This window comes from Mauremys mutica, chromosome 1 (assembly GCF_020497125.1).
Source record: "Mauremys mutica isolate MM-2020 ecotype Southern chromosome 1, ASM2049712v1, whole genome shotgun sequence".
Taxonomy (NCBI): domain Eukaryota; kingdom Metazoa; phylum Chordata; order Testudines; family Geoemydidae; genus Mauremys; species Mauremys mutica.
In genome coordinates, this window is record NC_059072.1 from 233,123,713 (window position 1) to 233,145,333 (window position 21,621).

The window sequence follows — 21,621 nt, forward strand, 5'->3', positions numbered from 1 at the left end:
CAAACACACTGATATCAGTCTAGGTCAGACATGAACCAAAAGCAATGGACTTTGTAAGAGGCAGTTTCTCTCAAAACGTAACATAGTTAGAAATAAAGAATCTTTGCCTTACATAAACAACGATAAACCTTCCCAAACTAAAAATAACTTTTATGGCAATGATAAATTCCCAGCATGGAGAAGTGCTACAATTTTGGTATTCATTTCAGAAAACTCAATGAACTTTGCCTCCATATTAAGAATACATACTGGGTAAGAAAGGGGGAAAAAATGGTCAATGCTACAGTTTGCTTATCTGATCATTCAAAATACCCCAGTTTACAAGGGATCCGTTTGTATTTTAAGGAGTATCTATTATGAACCACCTTCCCTAGCAAAATGAAAAGTCTTGGGGCTGGCCCCAGGTTTTAGTGGCAATTTTTTGTGCTGCCATGAGGGAAACATAAATTTGGTTCTTGGATTCTCACTTCCTAGGAAACTGCCAGCACCTTCAGTCCTGTTATGGAAGGAAGTATCCTTGCATTCCTTTTAATTGACTCCGTAGCAGATTTTCCCTCAATTAACATGGCAAAGAGCAACAATGGTCTGCAACTTAGGCTTTGGCTACACTTACACTTCAAAGCGCTGCCGCGGCAGCGCTTTGAAGCGCTAAGTGTAGTCGAAGCACCAGTGCTGGGAGAGAGCTCTCCCAGCGCTGTCCGTACTCCACCTCCCTGTGGGGAATAACGGACAGCGCTGGGAGCCGCGCTCCCAGCGCTGGGGCTTTGACTACACTGGCGCTTTGCAGCGCCGCAATTTGCAGCGCTGGAGAGGGTGTGTTTTCACACCCTGCTGCAGCGCTGCAAATTTGTAAGTGTAGCCAAGCCCTTAGGGCTTATCGTCACATACACTGGTGCAGTTGCATCGCTGTAGCGCTTTAGTGAAGACACTATTACACCGATGGGAGAGCTTCTTCCATTGGTGTAGTTAATCCACCTCCGCGAGGGGCGGTAGCTATGTCAACGGGAGAAGCTCTCCCATTAATATAGTGCTGTTTACATGCAAGGTTAGGTCGTTGCTCAGGGGTGGGGATGTGAATCCAGAGTCCTCTCTCATGGGCTCTTTTCTACCTATGTCTGCTCCCTGGTGCTTGACTGCTTCTGTGCTCAAACCTTCCTCTATAAGGCCTTGAGCCTACAAAGAGCCATGCAACCAGACCCCAATCCAGCAAAGCGTGTGCTTAACTTTAAGTCAGTGATAGTTCCATTGCACTCGACAGTAATTCTCAGAAAACTAAACCAGCAAAAATAAAAGGCCAACAACAACAAAACTTGTTTTAGTTATAAATCTTTTTCTTCACTTAACTTGATACAGGCTTTGAGGGTAGAAACAAAAAACAAGGCCTTTTATGAAGTATTGAAGGTAATATACAAGCTCTTAAAAAAGCAAGCCCAAATATTCTTGCCCTGTTTCATTCCAAGAAACCTTGAGTCATCTGCATAGTTTCCAGGGACTAAAGCCAGTACAGTTAATATTTATTTTTCAGGCACTGAAAAGCTAAAAAAAGCTGACAGTATTGTAATTATTTAAACATTTACTTACTCAGGGGCAAATGTAGCCAAATACCCAGTCTCCCCCAGATTTTCCCTTCAGGCCAGTTTCCTATCCTTGGGTACCTGTCAATGACAAAAAAAAAAAAAAAAAAAAAGGAAATGCCAAGTTCACACAAATCCTCTTCAAGAGTTCATGACTTTACCCTAATGCTCCATGACCCAAAAACGTCAACTAAAAGTGCTAGATATCTGGACTGATAACAGGATTCTCTCCCATCAATTTACTCCACCAGAGAAAGGCTAAATGGACTTTTCTGTGCAGGGAGACTGCTTTCACTTTGACCAGTTCTGCAAATCATTCTGTCTGTAGAATCAACAGAATGTCAAAGATTTTTTTCTGAGTGAAAACTAGTGTAAATGCAGGCTACTGAAAGGCAAGTTTGATGACACAGGCATCCTTTATCCTTTTTTTTAAAAAGGGTATTAATTGAATGTGGCATGATCAAGGTTTTATTGGCCACAGATTTAATTTACCTTAAAATTGTTATTGCCTGAAGCGGAAATTCTATAGATTCAATTACCTTTTTACAAATCGTGAGAGGTTTCGTGCCTTTATTTACTTAATTAAGGTACGGCCCAATAAAAAATATTGACAATTATGATGGCATGACATAACAGTTGAAATTATTATCATTAAGCAATAACCACCATGTTACTTTCAACTCTATTCAGAGCACAGGGGGCCAAATACTGATAGCCACATGGAAAAAAAGAACAAAGTTAGTTTAAGTCTGAATTTCTCCCATGAATATGGTAGAAAAAATGATACATGAAAACGAAGGGGGGGGGGCTGATTAATTAATTAATTAATGTCTTGTATTTCTATGATAAAAGCAATTAAAGAAAATTCAAAACAGTGGCAAGTTGAATATACATCTAAAAATTTTAATGGGATTAAATAACATTTTAACTATATTCTCTCCATTCTTATTTTCTTTCATCCTGTCCATCTAGGCTTTTCCAGAAGAAATATACAGAAGGCACGGCAGTATCAACCCTCCTCTCCCTCCCTCCAGTCATCATTAGAAAAAAAGTGATTTAAGTTACAAAATCAAGCACTTGAAAGCTAGGAAGTCCCAGATTCATGGTTGCCTGTGCAACCAATCTGTGCACTGAAAGGCCTTGGCTACACTGGCGCTTTGCAGCGCTGCAACTTTCTCGCTCAGGGGGTGTGAAAAAACACCCCCCTGAGCGCAGCAAGTTACAGCGCTGTAAAGCGCCACTGTGAACACTGCCCCAGCGCTGGGAGTGCGGCTCCCAGCGCTGTAAGCTAATCCTCTCTCCCAGCGCTGGCGCCGCAACCACACTCGCACTTCAAAGCGCTGCCGTGGGAGCGCTCCCGCGGCAGCGCTTTGGCGTTTCGAGTGTAGCCAAGCCCAAAGTAAGGCGGGAGTCCTATGGAAAAAATAGCAAGTAAACATGTCATTAAAGAATGTATCACAAAGCAGATGCACATCAATATAAGCCCCAATTTAAGCATTCCTAAAACAACTGTTCCTAAAAATTCTTTACTAGCAGTTATAAAATGTAACTTCATCAAAAGGATGCATTTTAAATTTCTTTTTTTATTATTATTAATTGTAGAATAGTTTTAGGATAAGCAGCAATCAGCAAAAGACAAGAGGAGAGTAAATTAGTTTTTTATTTTTTTTTAACCACTAGGGTTACAGTATTTTATATATAAACTCTAATTGCATAAAGGCCTATTGAATAAAACATGACAAATATACAACTGTCCACGGACTGGTCAAATTCTGACCCTGGTATAATATGGTGAAAAGGGGCACAAAGAGTTTATTTCCACCCTCAGGCCACAAGTGCTCCAGAGAGAATGAGAGAGAACTCTTCTTCCAGTACTGCCTGTCTTACAGTGCAGGAAGGGATCTTAAAGCTAATGGTCCCCCATATCAGCTCCCTGACATGTAAGTCCATTACAGAAATTCAAGAGACAAGGTGGATGAGGTAATATCTTTTATTGGACCAACTTCTGTTGGTGATAGGTATAAGCTTATGAGCCACACAGAGCTATTCTTCAGGCTTGGGAAAAATAGTCCAAGCATCACAGCTAAATGTAAGGTGGAACAGATTATTTAGTATAAATTATTGTTTGTCTCCCCGCCATCCATAGAGTGACATCATTCTTCGACTACGAGAAAGGAACTAAAAGACTTTCTCCGTTGGATCATATGACCTGGAACCATAAACTCCCTGAACATTAAATCTCACCAAATGAGGGTCAATCCATCCTCATCATCATATCCACTCATTATACTCCACATCCAAACATAGCCACTTTATGAACTTCATACCCTCATATCTCAATGTCTGTACTTTGACCCATCAACCCTTTACCCCCAATCAGGGATATTGCAAATTATGTATTCCTTATGCCACCCAATCTTAAACCAGACAAACAATAATTTATACTAAATAATCTGTTCCACCTTACATTTAGCTGTGATGCTTGGACTATTTTTCCCAAGCCTGAAGAATAGCTCTGTGTGGCTCAGAAGCTTGTACCTATCACCAACAGAAGTTGGTCCAATAAAAGATATTACCTCATCCACCTTGTCTCTTGAATTTCTGTAATGGAATTACACGTCAGGGAGCTGATATGGGGGACCATTAATCTATATGGTTATTCCCTGATAACCAGAAACGTCTATGCTTAAACTCTGTACCGTTCACTTTTTTATCATCATCTTAATAAATTATTGTTCATCTCCCCACCCTCCATAATTTCCTGCAACTGTGAAAAATTTTAATCAATAAAAAAATTAAAATGCTTAAAAATAAAACACCTATTTGTCAAAATGTTAAAAAATAATTGAATTCTTCGAAGTCTAGTCATCCATAGTATAGTACAGGGATCGGCAACCTTTGGCACACAGCTTGCCAGGGTGCTTACCCTGGCAGGCCGGGCCAGTTTGTTTACCTGCCGTGTCCGCAGGTTCGGCCGATTGCGGCTCCCACTGGCCGCAGTTCACTGCTCCAGGCCAATGGGGGCTGTGGGAAACAGCAGACAGCACATTCCTCGGCCCGTGCCGCTTTCCGCAGCCCCCATTGGCCTGGAGCAGCGAACCGCAGCCAGTGGGAGCCATGATCGGCCGAACCTGCAGACACGGCAGGTAAACAAATCAGCCCGGCCCGCCAGGGTAGGCATACTGGCGGGTCGCGTGCCAAAGCTTACCAATCCCTGGTATAGTACGTGCTGTAAGGGACTATTCAAGGCAGAGTGGCCTGTTGACGCTACATTGCATCACAAAATGTCAGCCATTCCAGGATCTCTATGTAATACAACCCACTGAGCGTCTACTCAGCTCAGTGTTCACCAATTTGGTAGACCCACTACCTCCATCTGGGACATCATGGAAGCAGCATGCATGCTCATTGCCCCCTCTGCTAATACCCACTATGCTTTCTCAATTACCTAATGGTCATAAATGGGAGCCAAGCTGGGCAGAGTCCAGTAAGAGTTTGGTTATCATGTAAACCAGGGGTCAGCAACCTTTCAGAAGTGGTGGGCCAAGTCTTCATTTATTCACTCTACTTTAAGGTTTCGCGTGCTAGTAATACATTTTAATGTTTTTCTAAGGTCTCTTTCTATATGTCTATAATATATAACGAAACTACTGTTGTATATAAAGTAAATAAGGTCTTTAAAATGTTTAAGAGGCTTCATTTAAAATTAAATTAAAACGTAGAGTCCCCCGGACCGGTGGCCAAGACCCAGGAAGTGAGAGTGCCACTGAAAATGAGCTCAAGTGCCGCCTTTGGCACGCATGCCATAGGTTGCCTACCCCCGATGTAAGCATGACGTAGTCACCTCATGGGCCCTAAAACAATCAGGATGTGCTTACATAGCAGGACTGAAGAGAAGAACGATGGTCTAAGTGGTGTTCAGTTCCCTGCCACAGACTTCCTCTCTGACCTTGGACAAATCACCTAGTCTCTGTGCTTAGCTCCCTATCTGCAAAATGGGAAAAATAGAGCTTTGCTACCCCACAGGGATCTTGTGTTTATCTTTGCATTAAAGATTGTGAAGCATTCAGATACTACAATAAATGGGAGCCGTGTAAATACCATAGATAGAGACAGGTGCACCTCCTGTGGATTCAATGTTGCTGACCCCAGAATTTGGCCCTCTGCACATAAAAACCAGATAACGAAAATAAATGCTCCCAATTAATTTCAGCTGCTCTTTTCAATCAACGCTAAAAAGGGCTTTTCAATCAAAGCTAATTCAGTGACAACCAGGGCTGTTGACTTCCTAAAGGCATATAGTAAAAACAAGCTCCCACTCCTGACATTTTCTGGACCCCTGAACACAACATTGCCCTTGATTCTGTCCTTACATTTTACATTTGAGTAAATACAGTTTCTTTCTTGAACTTTTCATTTGGAATTTTTGCTTTCTGCCCTGTCCTCTAGGGAAAAGCCTGGATCACCCAGCCCCCCCCCCCCCCCCCCGGAGAAGGGAAGCAGCTGATAGTCCAACTTCACATGTTCTTAGGCAGAAAACACAAACCAACCAAAGAAATGTTCCAGTCTCTTCCTGAACTGTATTTATTGTGTGTGTATTTATGGTTGAATTTTGATCCTGAGATGATCTCACACAATGTGATGGGGGGAGGGGGAGGAGAGAAAGACGTCAGTGTTTTCCCCCGAAAAGTGTGTGTATGGGAGGGAACCAAAAAGGCAGTCAAAAAAGCAACATGATTTATTGCTTTTGGGGTTTTTTAATACTATTTTTTAAACCAATCCAAGTTTTAAACATCTGGGATTGGCAATAGTGGAGTTCACATTAACAGAGCTTGGCTTTCAACAAACCAAACCAGAACTGAGAAGTTTGTAATGAAACTCAAATCCCATGAGAGCTTCATGATGAAAGTTTTGCCCACCTCTAATTCAAGTTGCACACAAAAATAGCTTGGGAGCAATCACCACTACATGCAGCTGACCTTAGATCAGTGTTTCTCAAATGCGGCCACCAGGGGCTTTTCTTGTGGCTACAGCCTCCTGGTTGGTGGGGGCACACAGCAGAGGCCCCTCCCCTGGGGCCACCAGCAGTGGTTGAGCCCTGCTCCTCTCTGGAGACACAAACACTGGAGGAGCAGGCAGCCAGTGAGTTCCCCACCTTCCCGAGGATGGTGCGGTCGGGCTTCAGCCCTGGAGTGGTGGGAGGCAGGCTCCAGCTGTGGGGCTTTGGGCTCCATCTCTGGGTCCCAGGGTCCGTCTCTGGGCCCATCCCCTGGGGCAGGACTTTGGGCTTTGTCCCCTAGCTGCACAGCAGCGGGCTCCAGCCCTGGCCATGTGTAAGTGGGCTCTGGCCCCCTCCCCTCCTCAAGTCGCCCCTGGCCCTTGCTGCCTCCCTCAGCCCCCTCATCCATTCCCCCTATCGCCCCTGGCCCTGGTGCCTCCCTACCCACCTGCCTGTCCAGGGCTTAATTTGCCCCCTGGCATGCCAGGGCCAAGTAAGTCTGCCATGAAAAGTGATATTTGTATGTGTGTTAATATCACTTTTCACAGCAGATTTAGTAGCTAGCTGGGAGGCTGTGAAAAGTGATATTAACATACAAATATCACTTTTCACAGCAACAGACTTACTAGCCGGCAAGCAACCAAAAAAACAACAAAAACGACAAGAATGTACAAAGCACCAAAAATGTGTTGTGAGAACCCCTGCCTTAGATCATTGTATATAGAGGGTACATTGCCTATTTGAAAAAGATACTTTAGGAGTGTGATGAATTTACAAGAGGTCATTGTTGCTTTATATCTGGGCCCAAAACTTAGGTTTTCAAGGCGGGGTCTTTCCAAGGTAGGTGAGGAGGTTTAAAATGTAAGTCTTTATAAACCCTAATATAGAATAAGCAACCTCAGCTTTCTCGTATCAACACCCAATGTTATTACAGGCTTTTCTGATTAAGCACTTACAAATCTACTTCCATGACACTATATACCAGCCTCCCCCACAAATCTGCTTTTCTACCTCTATTTCCCATGGCTCGCATTTTACACATTACCCCCTCTGTCCTCGCTGCTCCTCCACCACGCCTGTCAATTTGTTCCCCACGTTTTTGCTTCTTCCTCTTAATTGTCATCTATCCACACTTTCCTCACCTAACCACCAAAATTTCAGCTGATGCAGAACGCAGCTGCTTTCTTGCCTAGTGTAATCAGTACTTCTTCAGGGAATACATTACACATGTGCTCCACACACTGCATGAGCTTCCAATTAGCTTCAGGGTGCAATTCAAGACCTGTGTATTTTAGACTGTAGGTCAAAGGCAGAGATGAATCTAACGGAGGAGTCTAAATTGGTGTAAATTAAAACAATTTAGAATCTCTTAGGATTCCCTTAAACTAACAGGACCTTCCAACATCACCTCTGCAATTGGCTCCCTGAGTCTAATCTGATATAACTTGTGTGCTGAGGGAGCAGAAGACAGGATTGCAGCAAGACTATAAATCTGTAAGATAATGTTTGATACGCAAACAGGTATTTTATTATTGCTATGTAGAGTTTGTTGTTGGAGCATTTAATTATTTTCTGCTGTATTTGGAACAAAGAATTATTTTTAAACAAATATTATTTTTAAATAGACTCCGCACACCAATTTTGCTTTATGCACCAGGGATGAAATTCATCCTTAAGCATAAGCGTCCCTCTCCTCACAAGGTCGAATTTTTAACTGTGCTCCAAATTCCGACTCACTCCAAGCGAGTGGGTTTGTCGATCCTTTGCTCCTATACTATATAATACAAAGTATTATGATATTCAGAATGTTGAGCAATGGGGAAAAATGCCAGCCAAAAATCTAAGTGACTTCAAGAAGAGATTTTCAAAGCCAGCTACAGGATTTAGCCATACAACTCCCATTGCAAGTAGTGGGAATTATGAAATGTGGCTAAATCCCCTCGTTAGCTTTGAAACTCTCAACCTCAGTCTAATAAAATTGATTCAGTAGGGTAAGCACGCATCTTTCATGTTCTGCTACTTCATCAATGAACTGCCCTTTAGTAACACTGCACTTTGCTCACATGTACAAACAACTGCTTCAGCATTAAGAGATGTGCTGAAGGTGGACTTCCATTGCACCTACACATTCTTTCAATGGTAAAACCAGCCCCAAAACAGTGAAGCTATCTTAAATAACGAAAACAGTCCACTGATGGTTAATCACTTTTATATTTAAATATTGAATTATAAATCATTAAAGTTTACATATATCTGAACAAGACAGGAGTTCAACGCATATATTTAATGCTTGATATAACTGCAACCCTCCCCCAATGTACATACAGCATCACCAATGTACATAGTGCCTTCAGATCACTTCAGATTTCTTTGTGCAGTTAGTTAGTGGTGAGCTATATGTTAAATACTGGCAGTGACGTATAATTACATAATATCTTTTTCACTTGAGCTCCATGATTCCACAGGAGAAGAAAGTGAAGTTTAGACCTATCAGGATGACCAAAATCATCCGAAAGATAAAAGTGAGAAAAGATGGCTTTAATGATTCAACAGCATCCATAATATATGATGTTTAGCTTTTTGTCTCAAATATATATGGCAGTATCACAAGCTTGTCTTGTCTCTTTCTTCTCTGATTTAGCTTAGTTGCAACGGGTGGAGAGTATAAGTGATTAAAATATGTCCCAAATATTCTGTGTCCTCCTGCTAAATCAAAGTCAAGGGCCTGAACCTGCAAGTAAGGATTTGAGGCCCAGTCCTGAAAATGCTACGGTCTTGTCCCACACAGTGGGGTGACGCATGCTGTGGGGGAGTGATCTCTAAAGCGCACTAATGTGTTGCACAATAATTAACCTGTGCAGACCCTGCTTGTTGGCACTAAAGTTTTCCTAGTGCGCTTTAACATAGTACAGTTTCAAACAGCACTATGTTGAAGCTCTGCAGAAGGGTCCACCCGGACTTACTAATGCAGACCACATGAGTGTACTTTAGAAATCACACCTCTGTTGAGTGCATTACCCCACTGTATAGACAAGTCCTAAGAGGTGCTGAGCGCTTGCAACCACCACTGAACTCAGCATTACCAGTTGCTCAGCACACGTCAGAAATTGGTGCTGTTAGCCCCCAGGATCTTAATGCTATTATTCCATTTTTTTCACTAGTTTCTGATGACTTAGTAGAATCACACATTTTGTAGGATACTGATAGGGTTGCCAACCTTCCAGGATTGTCCTGGGGTCTCCAGGAAGTAAAGATTAATCTTTAATAAAAGTTTGTCATGTGATGAAACCTCCAGTAATATGTCCAGCCAAAATTGGCAACCCTAGCTACTGATGTTGTGAAGACACTTGACAGTCTGGAATAAGAGTGGCTTTTTTCAGGTTAGTTTAAACCTCTTCTAAAGTGACATAAGCTAAAGCAGGGATCAGCAGCCTTTGGCTGGCCGGGCTGGTTTGTTTACCTGCCGTGTCCGCAGGTTCGGCTGATTGCGGCTCCCACTGGCCGCGGTTTGCCGTCCCAGGCCAATGGGAGCTGTGGGAAGCGGCACGGGCCGAGAGATGTGCTGGCCACGGCTTCCCGCAGCCCCCATTGGCCTGGAGCAGCGAACTGCGGCCAGTGGGAGCTGCAATCGGCCAAACCTGCGGACGCAGCAGGTAAACTAAGCAGCCCGGCCCACCAGGGTGCTTACCCTGGCGTGCCGTGTGCCAAAGATTGCCAATCCCTCAGCTAAAGCATTAACAGGCACTCATATTGGGGTAAGACTGTCCATGTGGGGAGTTATATTGGTATAAATAGAGCAATTTAAATTCACTCTCTCTTGTATTGGTATCTTTCCCATGTAAACAAACAAACCCTAGAATTTCTCAGCAGACCTTTAAACACAACTTATATATTTATACTTGCCTGCAGCCAATGCATTTAACATTTCTTTGATCTATGAACTTCACAGTTCATGGAGGAAGTGGGGGGAGGGGCAGTGAGAGAGAAGAGGAAGCACTAGACACCTGCTAGTTTCAGTAACCACTCATCACAGCAACACTTCATGCAGGGCAGTCCCAGAATTACATTTCCAACCATCCAAAAGTATTAAAGACAATCTGATTCCTTACATATTGGAAACAAAATCCACAACATGAAACACTAGTTACTGGTGCAGTTTTGTTCTGCTTTACTCTATGTGATATGTTAGTTAAACAAGGGAGAAAAAAAACTGCCACAAAGGGCGTGCCAACAATTTAATAAATACTTATATAGCATTTTTCATCCTTTTTTGGCTCCCAAGTGCAGCATTATATCGGGGTAGAAGTGTATATTACAAAAGAGGTAACAATAACATCCATTTTACAGTTGGGAAACTAAAGCCAAATTAACATCTCTGGCCAAAAACTTCAAAAAAGGCTACTGATTTTGGGTGAGAAACATGACACACCTTTGCCTAATTTTCTAAAGTGCTCAGTATCTACATCTCAAATTGACTTCAGCAAGAGTCTTAGGTATTGCGCATCTCTGAAAAAAAAAATCAGGTTCAAGTCATGTAGAATTGAGGAAAAAAACAAAAGCCATCCAAAATCACTGGCCTCTTTTTAAAATTGGACTTTTTCAAATAATTTGTGTCAGATGAAACAGCACTTAATTGGCAAAGCTGGGAATAGAAGCCAGGTCTCTTAACTCACGCTCTCCACTAGACATCATAAATATAATCATTTATATTACTGTAATGCCCATGAGGCCCCAATCAGGATCCAGGCCATATAATGGTAGTTGCCAAACATCACATATAAAAGACAGAGAGTCCTCCCTTAGTCCAATAAAAGGATAATGAACAAAATGTTATTGAACAAAATGAACGTAATGTGTTCCCGATGTTAGAAAGTACTAATTTAAGGATTTAACTTCTTTTTAATCAGGATCACTAATTTAAGGTTGAAAGGTGTTGTCTCTTTAAACCCTGTACTGTATAAAGTCTAGAAAGCTTTACACTATCCATTACCAGCTGCTTTCCTTGTGACCTTAACCTACTAATTTAGGAACCACGTTTCTTCCTGTTGTACACTTAAACAGGAAGCAGCTATGTCAAAAATGTGCTGTAAACAAACCAAGAAGTATATAAGCTGCTGTGGTTTTTCAACGACCAGACAAGCTAATGGCAATGCTGCTCTTTTTCATTCTCCACTGCTCCACACACACCACTTCCTGCCTACCTTCTAATGACTTACTTCAATACCAAGAATAAGTCCAGGTCTATGTTAAAAAGTTAGGTTGACCCAGCTATGTTGCTCAGTAATGTGAAAAATCCACACCCTTAAGTGGCGTAGTTCAGCCAACATAACCCCCAGAGTAGACAGCACTAAATTGATGGAAGAATTCTTCCATCGACCTAGATACCACCACTGAGGGAGGTGGATTACCTACACGGACGGGAGAATCCCGCCCATTGGCATAGGTAGTGTCTACACTGAAGTGCTTTGAAAGAATTTCATATCTCATTTCCTTTCCACACTTTCCCCTTTTAACTTGGGGTCTTAGTGGATCCGCTGCAGTCCCTGAAAGTTCACTTTCTCATAGAGATGCTGGGAGGGGAAGATGGGAGAAGAACAGAAAGGGCCATAAGACATCTATATACTAACTTAATTCCTTCCTGAGTTATATGTGAAGAGAATGTATTTCTCCTGTTAACTGAGGAATAGAGGGAGGGAGACATCTTGCATAGAATAGCAAAACCATTCAGAGCAGAAGGAATGTGGCACTGCACCTGGATCACTAAATGATCGCATTGCAACTTCTTGTATTGAAACAGAGTTTAAAGGAATCGGAACATTTACATAGCATTTTTCACATTCAAAGTGTTTTATTATCATTAAATAATTCACACAACATTCCTATGAGGTTGCTGGAGATGTATTACTATACCCATTTTACAGATGAAGAAACTGAAGCTAGGATTAGCGTGACATGATCAAGGCCACATAATGAGAGTGGGATTAGAAATCGGGATTTTCTGACTCCTGATCCTATGCATATTCCTTCAAAATGATAGAAACTTGAACTAGCTTTAGGCTACCTCTTCCACATATTTGTTCAGGGTAGTCAGAGCAGGAAATATTCACCTCAGAAATGTTTCCAGATATAGCTTCTTGCTCCACTATCTGTCTGTAACAAAGGCACTGTTTAACATTCCTGTACAATTTGTTTCAAGAATCACATTTTTAAACTAACCATTTGGGTTTCCATGGACTGTTTGGATATCTCCTTTTTTAAGCATCTTGTTGAAACTAAAATAATAGGTCCCACCAAAAATCAGACTTCACGGTGAATGACTGTAAACTTGCAGAGTACAAACGATAATCATGATGGATAGAGTAGATGACTGATAGTCAAGCAAAACAGCTTTGTTTATGGCTCCTCTGGAACTGAAAAATGTAACATAGGATAGTGCAATTCTAAATACATTATGCATCTATTGCCAAAATATTCTAGTTTACAAAACATATTATATCAGTGGGAGACTTTGGACCATGGTTTAAAACCGAACATAATCTAAATTTCCCTCAATATGTCATAGCTCTTAATTCCCTCAAAATTTTGTCTGTTTTGTATTCCTGATATCACAATCCAGAAATATTTTTTCTTCTAAGCAATATATGGAACCATCATTTTCTTCTGAGCTAGTGAAGGGACTCGTATTTAAATCATGCAAGCATTAAAGCCAAACATGACACAGCTACTTCTACTAAGAAAATAAAAATCATGATTTTTTTTTTAAACACAAACTATTGTATACACATCCTTTAAATCTGCTGTTGAGCTCTGTTACGATTTTCCCTCCACGAGTGAGAGGAATACTAGTAAGGATGAGGCAAACAAGATGTGGCTGCATACACTGCTAGAGACAGAGGTGGGAAAAGCCAGCATGTTAGCAATGCTGCATAAAACAGAAGCAGCATGTCTGGGCAAGATATGAGCATGGCTCTAGCTCAGGAGTTCTCAAACTGGGGTTTGGGACCCCTAAGGGGGTCGCGAGGTTATTACATGGGGGGTCGTGAGCTGTCAGCCTCCACCCCAAACCCTGCTTTGCCTCAAGCATTTATAATGGTGTTAAATATATAAAAGAGTGTTAGTATGTGAAAAAGGTCACCAGTACAAAAGTCTTAGAACCCCTGCTCTAGCTTTACCCTTCAGCTAGCAATGTTAGAGCAGTGTTGAGAGAAAAGTACACACTACACCTTCTATACAGATGCAGCAAGTGCCAACTTCCAGAAGAGTCCAGACACTGATGCAGCATTTTGCCTTATGTTGTCATAATATTTCCACCCATTACTCAGGAACTCAAGATGGTTCTCCAGTACCTGCACCCTGCATAATCATCCTCTCAGAGCTACAGTTTGGCCCTTGTACCTTCATTGATATTTTCCCTTGTCAACGATTACATTAAGTGAAATTGCAGACAAGTTCTAGGTACAATTTAAATTAGTTTCTGGCAAGTGTTTGTACAAAAACAAACTAGATCTCGTACAGTTTGAATGCTCTTCTGAAGTAAAACTGTAAATAAGTATGGTGAGACTAACCACTTACACAAATGATTACTTTGACAGTCAAGGCAAAATTATTCCATTGACTTTTGCACTTGTGATCTAGATTGGAGTGAGAGAGAAAAGCTTTTTACACTGCAGATTACACAGGTATTATAAAATAGAACTAGATTTTGTGTCTATAAATCTGAAACTTTCATGCAGAGGTAATCTGATTTTCAAGAAGACTTTAGGAATATATTTTGCCTGAATGCAAATGCACGCTTATTAGCACATGCACCACCAGCTGGTTGCATTAAAATTCCTAGTTTGCATGTACACATGAGCCAACAGACATGCAAGCTAGGCATGCATTTTGTCCATTCACAAACTTAAAAATCAGGCCCTATACACTAACCAAATGTGGAGTGTTTGGAGCAAAAATGAATAGGCAGGTGTTTCACAATTGACATTTTGTTGGCAGTGGTATCAAGAAGGAGAAGATTAAAGGTATTTGCAGTAAACTACACCCACAAGTCAGGGTTGATACACAATTGTGAGACAGGGTGAGGAAACTTTCATTACCACTGCCTTGCTATAGTTGAGCTCTGGATTAGTTTTCCAAAGGTACCAAGTTATCCTCTCTCTCAGCACTAAATTCACTTAATTTTTTTGGATGAGAGCAATAAAGGGACTGGAGATCATTTAAAAAATGGACACCACACCTGCATAGTTTCCACATCAATAACTATACATGTCATAATTTGAACAGGAGTACTTGTGGCACCTTACAGACTAACAGATTTATTTATTTATTTGCCACAAGTACTCCTGTTCTTTTTGTGGATACAGACTAACACGGCTGCTACTCTGAAACCTATACATGTAGGGAGCATGCCTTACCCATCCTCACTGACTAACCCTCACTTCACCTCTTTAAATTTTAAATTTAGGTCTTTTTTGGACTCCAAATATATTATAACATTTCTAAAGCAGAAAAGAAAAAGACATACTCTTTCCAACAAATGCACAAGGGCATCTTGTGATGGAATATATTTTGTTAGTAAGACAATGTGTCCACATGTGTAAGAAATAAAGTGTATGGGGATATATAAGGCTGTCTCAGTAAGTGATAACTGACAATCTATTTACAAAGAAAAAAAATACAAAAAGGAGAAAAGAAACCTAGACTAAGGCTGTTTGAATAGCATTACAGCTAGATTTTATCTGTTTTGCTGGGGACACAAGTTTCAGTGATATTTTTGGCTCATATAGCAAAACCTAGATAACTGACTGTAAATTGAAATTTGTTTAGATGTTCAAAAAAAGTGCAAAACCACAATCATTCCCTTTAGTTTACTGCAGGGATTGGAAACCTTTGGCACGTGGCCCACCAGGGTAAGCCCCCAGGCGGGCCGGGCTGATTTGTTTACCTGCCGTGTCCGCAGGTTTGGCAGATCGCAACTCCCACTGGCTGCAGTTCTCCGCTCCAGGCCAAGGGGGGTGGCAGGAAGCAGTGGCCAGCACATCCCTCAGCCCACGCTGCTTCCCGCTGCCCCCATTGGCCTGGAGTGGTGAACCACGGCCAGTGGGAGCCATGATCGGCCGAACCTGTGGACGCGGAAGATAAACAAACCAGCCTGGCCCACCAGGGGGCTTACCCTGGCGGGCCAAAGGTTGCCAATCTCTGGTTTACTGTCTTGGATTTTGCATCAACGTGTAAGCTTACATAATTCCATGACCAAAACAGGGCCGCCCAGAGTTGCAGGCAAGTGGGGCAATTTGCCCCAGGCCCCAGATCTCTTGTGGGGGACCCCTGCGGCTTTTTCGGGGCCCCTGGAACGGGGTCCTTCACTCGCTCCAGGGGGCCCAGAAAACTCTCGTGGGGCCCAGGCCTCCGAGCTTCTTCCGCTCCGGGGCTTTGGCGGCAATTCGGCAGCGGGGGGTCCTTCTGCTCCAGGACCCACCGCCGAAGTGCCCTGAAGACCCGCGGCGGGGGGTCCTTCCGCCCCGGGACCTGCCGCCGAAGTGCCGGCTCTTTGGCGGCAATTCAGCGGCGGAAGACCCCAACCCCCCTAAATCCTCTGGGCGGCCCTGGACCACATTCAAGATTTCCCCAAAACTGGCCATGCCAAACTTCCACACATAGTAAATCTATGTACAAAATAAAAATGTGGCCAATCAGATACTGAGTAACAGCAGTGGATAATAAAATATAGGTAATACAATATATCTTTATTAGAACACCCATGAGATCCCAGTGGGCGTATTCACATTACAGGAATCATCACTACCACCAAATGGCAGTCAGCCTGGCCAAAGACTGGAACAAAACAGCATACCTCACCCTTATAGATAGGCCTTGCTGGTCATGGATGACTAGATTTGGAAGAATTCAATTCTTTTTTAACATTTTGACAAATAGGTGTTCATTTTTAAGCATTTTTCTTTTTGTCACTGATTTAAATTTTTCACAGTTGCAGGAAATTACGGGGGTGGAGAGAAAAACAATTATTTCAAGTAACATTGATATTCAAAAAGTTAAAGCTTTATGAATCTTAAAACACAAGTTGTAACATCTCATCAAAATATATAAAGCAAATATCTTAAACTCAAACTCTAATATGTTCTCATGCAACATTTTTCTTACTTTGCCTATCTGTACATTCAATTATTATGCATGGAAATATTTTTTCATTGGTTTATGAGTGTATGGTGAAATCACCATTTACTGATAAAAATCTAATCCTTCCAAGCCAATGGATGAGGTACAGCAGTGGGACCCGTGCAGGGAAGCTTACATTGAATAGAATATCAGATATTTTTAATGGATACTGTCAGGTCAATTTAGACACAAAATTTGCAGAGAGAGCAACTGAAATGCTTCCATGATTTAAAATATATATGCCACTACATGCATCCGACGAAGTGGGTATTCACCCACGAAAGCTCATGCTCCAAAACGTCTGTTAGTCTATAAGGTGCCCCAAGACTCTTTGCTGCTTTTATATATATATCCTAATGTGAACAATCTGTTTGGAACTAAATATTTGCTGAAGTGTTTGCCACCCAAACAAAGCAATATTTGTTTAGTTTCACTCTCTGGTTCTCATGCACTAACAAATCTATCCATTTTCATTGTCTAAATAAAAAGCAAAAAACATCAGTGTGGAAGAACTAAAGCTTTTTTAAAAATCTAATTTCATTTTAATAATCTAAGGTGTTATTGGTCCCAAAGGCAATTATTTTCAAATAAATTTTAACTCTTGTAGTTGTAGCACGTGTTTGACTAAACAGAGCAGTTGAGGCCTCACAACATTTGTCTAGACACCAGAAGTGTCTCATTCTGTATGATGAGAGTGACTTTTAAAAGGCTTTTGGAAGGGAATACTCTGAAGAATTTTTATTGCTTCAAATAGTGTTCCTATGCCATTTTTCTCCAGATGGAAATCTGGATATAAAAAGAAAGAAAGTTTAATGCATAATTTTAAGAAGTCTTTATGCTGAGAGCTCATGTCTCTCTTCACAGATTTCTTAATATATAGCTACTGCATTCAAGCCTGAATCCACAAACACTTCAGCAAGAGAGTAACTTTATTCACTTTGGCAGTCCTATGTCAGTGGAACTGCTTACCTGAGCAACTGACTTACATGCTGTGGTATTTGCAGGGGCAAGCCCTTAGTTTGTGGTTAAATGAAATATACCTGGACAAGACTTTGGGGAATGGTCTGATCTTAGGTACCACAACCACCTAACCCAAAACAAATCAGACCTGGGATTGCTAGTCCTTAATTCACAACTTCTTTCCCGAACTATTTGTTATTTACATCAGGGCCTCTCTGCCTTCCTGGCAAATTGCAATGGTAACGATAATTTAGATCTGCTGGATACTGAACACAAAATAAAACAAACCAAACAACCACACCACGCCTCCTGAAATGGCTACAAATCACAGGGCAGGAACCCATCATAATGTCAAACTACAACCTTTAAAGCTTAAAAATTTCAAATGCTCAATATTTAGAGTTAAAAAAAAAGATTTTCTTCTCTCTGAAATGATACATGCACTGATTATTAATCTGCATAGACACTGGAAAGAAATCAAATACCATCAGTCATGGACACTGAGTCAGATCCTAGAGTGATAGGGGCTCAGACAGTCAGTAAGTCTCATCTTCACCCTTCCAGTTTTCTTCCACAATGCGTTACTTCTATTCAAAATGGAATGGCTAACATAATAGTAAAAAGGAACACAAGGAGCCAAAGCTCAGAGATCTGACTAGTTCTGTGATGGATTTTTGCAGTTTGTTGAGCTCATTTCTCAACAGGAAGGCCTTGCCTGTCCTGGACCTGGATCATACCCTCCCTGGGTAACCACAATACTAGGGGACTCTAGGGAAGGAAAAACCTTGATGATTCTTTCATGGCGACACCACCGCATACACAGTGCCCAGGATCTGTGGGAAACAGTCTATATCCCTCTGACTGTATTTCTCTTTTTCAGCTTAAGCTCTGTGAGGTCAAGGATGAGATGAAGAAAAGAGAAGAGGAGAGGCAGGGCCGAAAAACTATATTCCAAAAAGGTGGCTGGATCCCTTCAAGCAGGAGTTTCACACACATTTCAAATATCTGAACTGGTAAAAAAAACATTTCCAATGAAAAACGGCATGCCAAAGGAAAGGAAATTGTTCAAGAGAAATTCCTTTGACGTTTTTCAGTGAAAAGAATATTTTGGTTTAGTTTGGAAATGTTTCATTTTGTTTTGATTCAAATAGAAAATTTAATTTCAGATTTTGACTTTTTGGCTCCCTCCTCTGTTTCTCCCCCCCCCCCCATTGAAAAAAAGAGGAAGAAAGTGGGGGGGAGGGAGAGGCTAAAAACGGAACGAAAACACAAACATTTCAAAGTGACAGTTTCCATTCTGACTCCATTCCATTAGCTGAAAAATAAAAATCTCCCTAAAACCGTTTTGTTCTCCATTTTCCTCTGATTTTTTCCCCCAGAACATATTTACACCATTTGTCAAACAGTTCTGTTCAGAACATGTGCCTTTTAACCATCAGTCATTCTGCCCTTGTTCATGCTGCAGGGTAAGTCTGTGTCATTTTATTTGAATGAAAGAATGAGAAACACCTGACTACCATCCCCCTCCAATTACATTATTTTTGAAACTGCATTTGGACTTCTCCAGGCAGAAAAAGATTTTGGGTTACATTTCACTGAGCGGGTAGGGAGTGAACATTTCTGATTCTTTTTGATGGTCAGAGTTGCACAAGGTTTACAAGCAGTATATAATCCAGGCCTCATCAGTCAAACTGTTCTACTGTAGATCTACTACACTGCTACATCAACCGGAGCTTCCATCTTTTCCTGACGTGGCCAGGATTTACGGAGGTCACGGTTACAGAAAGGGGGCTCTTGTGTTGACCCACTCTCTCAGCAAGTGCTAGACCCCTGCACAAAGCTGCTGAAGTGTGACTCAGTGAGGAAGGCTGTGTCTACACGGGCGTTTTCGTTGCTGAAACTTTTGTCGCTCGGGGGTGTGAAAAAACACCCCTCTGAACAACAAAAGTTTTAACGCCAAAATGTGCCTGTGTCTGTGGGAGCCGTGCTCCCGGGAACGAAGCTACCGCCCCTCATTGGTGGTAGTTTTATTTTGTCGCCGGGAGAGCCAGGGCCGGCTCCAGGCACCAGCCAAGCAAGCTCTTCCTTGGGGTGGCAGACTCTATGGCGCGGCATTCCGCCCAAAGCTAGGGCGGCACATTGTTTCCTGCTCTGGCCGCCCTGTAGGGGGCGGCAGTGCGGAGGAGGAGAGCGCCCTGCAGCAAACTCGGCAGGGCTTCCCGGGTCCTTCCCTCCCCACCGACCGGAGCAGCGCGGAGCCCTCCCGGCAGGTGGCGCAGTGATCGGGGCTGCGGGGTGAGCGCCCCGCTGAAGCCCTGGCTGCCCCCTTCTCTCTCTGCCCCCCGCTCCCTCCCCATTAGACCAGGCGCACACTGCAGCACAGGGAGTCCCCTGGCTCCGGCCGCCCTGCAGGGTTTTGTTTTGTTTCGTTTTTTCCCCTGCTTTGCCGGCCGCGCCGTTCCCCCCCCACACCCCGCTTTGCCACTCCAGCCGCGCCACAGGTTGTTTTTTTCACCTGCTTTGCGGCTCCAGCCGGGCAGTGTTTTTTGTTTTCCCCCACCCTGCTTTACCGCTCCGGCTGTGCTGCAGATTTCTTTTTTTTCCCCTGCTTTGCCGTTTCAGCCGCGCCCTTTTTTGTTCTTTTTTCCCCCCTGCCTTACAGCTCCGGCTGCACCGTGGTTTTTTGTTGTTTTTTTTTTCCCCTGCTTTGCTGCTCCGGCTTTGCTGCATTTTTTGCCCCTCCCCCCGCCACTTTGCCGTTCCAGACGCGCTGGTTTTTGTCCCACCCCACCCCGCTTTGCCGCTCTGGCCGCGCTGTGTTTTTTTTTTTCCGTGCTTTGCCGCTCCAGTGGACTCCCCCCCCCTTTTTTTTTTTTTGCTTGGGGCGGCAAAAAAGCCAGAGCCGGCCCTGGGGAGAGCTCTCTCCCAGCCACACAGTGCAACTTACAATAGCGTGGCTGCAGCGGCACCGTCGCACCATTTTAAGGTGCGCTGTGTAGACACAGCCACAGTTGCAGCTAATTAGTTATTGGGCGTTGGGTCTCTAAAACTATAGAGCTAGGTGGAGGTTGGTCCTGTATGGAAGGAAGATTAGGCTGAAGTGCTGTGTTTGTTATCAGTAAAGCCAATATCTCAAGGAAGGAGGTGAGAGTTTGATCATTAAGGCCTTGTCCGCACACAAAGGTTGTGCTGCTTTAAACATATACCTAATATAGTTAAAGCAGCAAACCCATCTTTTGTGGATGCAGTTGTACCAGTATAAAATGTGCTTATACTGTTAAAACTTAGTGTCATGTGAGAATGGGAATCAGCTGTACCAATACAACTGTTCACATTAAGCGCTGTACCAATGTAAGTATACCATTAAAAAAAAAATCACATCCCTAACTGAAATAGTTACACTGATAGAATAACTGTGTGCAGATCAGGACTAACTCAGGCCTTGTGTGCTCTCACAGGAACAGAAATATTACAGTGACATTGCTATTTTTAGTCTTCCTATAGACACGAAATTAAAAAGGGCAGCTGGAAATGAAACTGGTATAAAAGCAATTTTCTTGACTGGTGGACTTAAAAAAAAAAACAAAAAACCCCAAAAAAACCCAAGCCCTCTTGTATCTATTTGACCCTTTGTTCCCTCTGATCCTTGTTCCAGGCTTGATGCAGAAGTCTATTTTTGTCCCATGACTTTAAGTGGAGCATTTCTAGATATCAATCGTTTTGGCAATAAACTGTATATGCCAGAAGCTCAGGGACATTTGGAAAGTGGAACACAAAACGCATACATGGGCTTTTTCACTGATTCTCCCTCATTAGCAGCTCTTGCTGGATCAACTTGTTATACTATTTCAGTACTGGAGGAGCCTAGAACAGATATACATCATTAATTTCCTGCAGCAATTTCAGGTATTTCTA

The 21,621-nt window shown here is 42.4% G+C and overlaps 1 protein-coding gene across 5 annotated transcripts in view; it reads right to left on the minus strand.

Annotated features, from left to right (window-relative positions):
• Positions 1–21,621, minus strand: part of TBL1X (transducin beta like 1 X-linked) — a 339,461-nt gene that overhangs the window by 182,199 nt on the left and 135,641 nt on the right. For 3 of the 5 annotated variants that reach the window (XM_044993606.1, XM_044993525.1, XM_044993693.1), the window contains one exon: positions 1,582–1,655. The exons of the other annotated variants lie outside the window; for them this stretch is intronic. The gene's annotated coding sequence lies outside the window, so the exon portion shown is untranslated. The remainder of the gene's footprint in view (positions 1–1,581; positions 1,656–21,621) is intronic. 5 annotated transcript variants of the gene reach the window in all.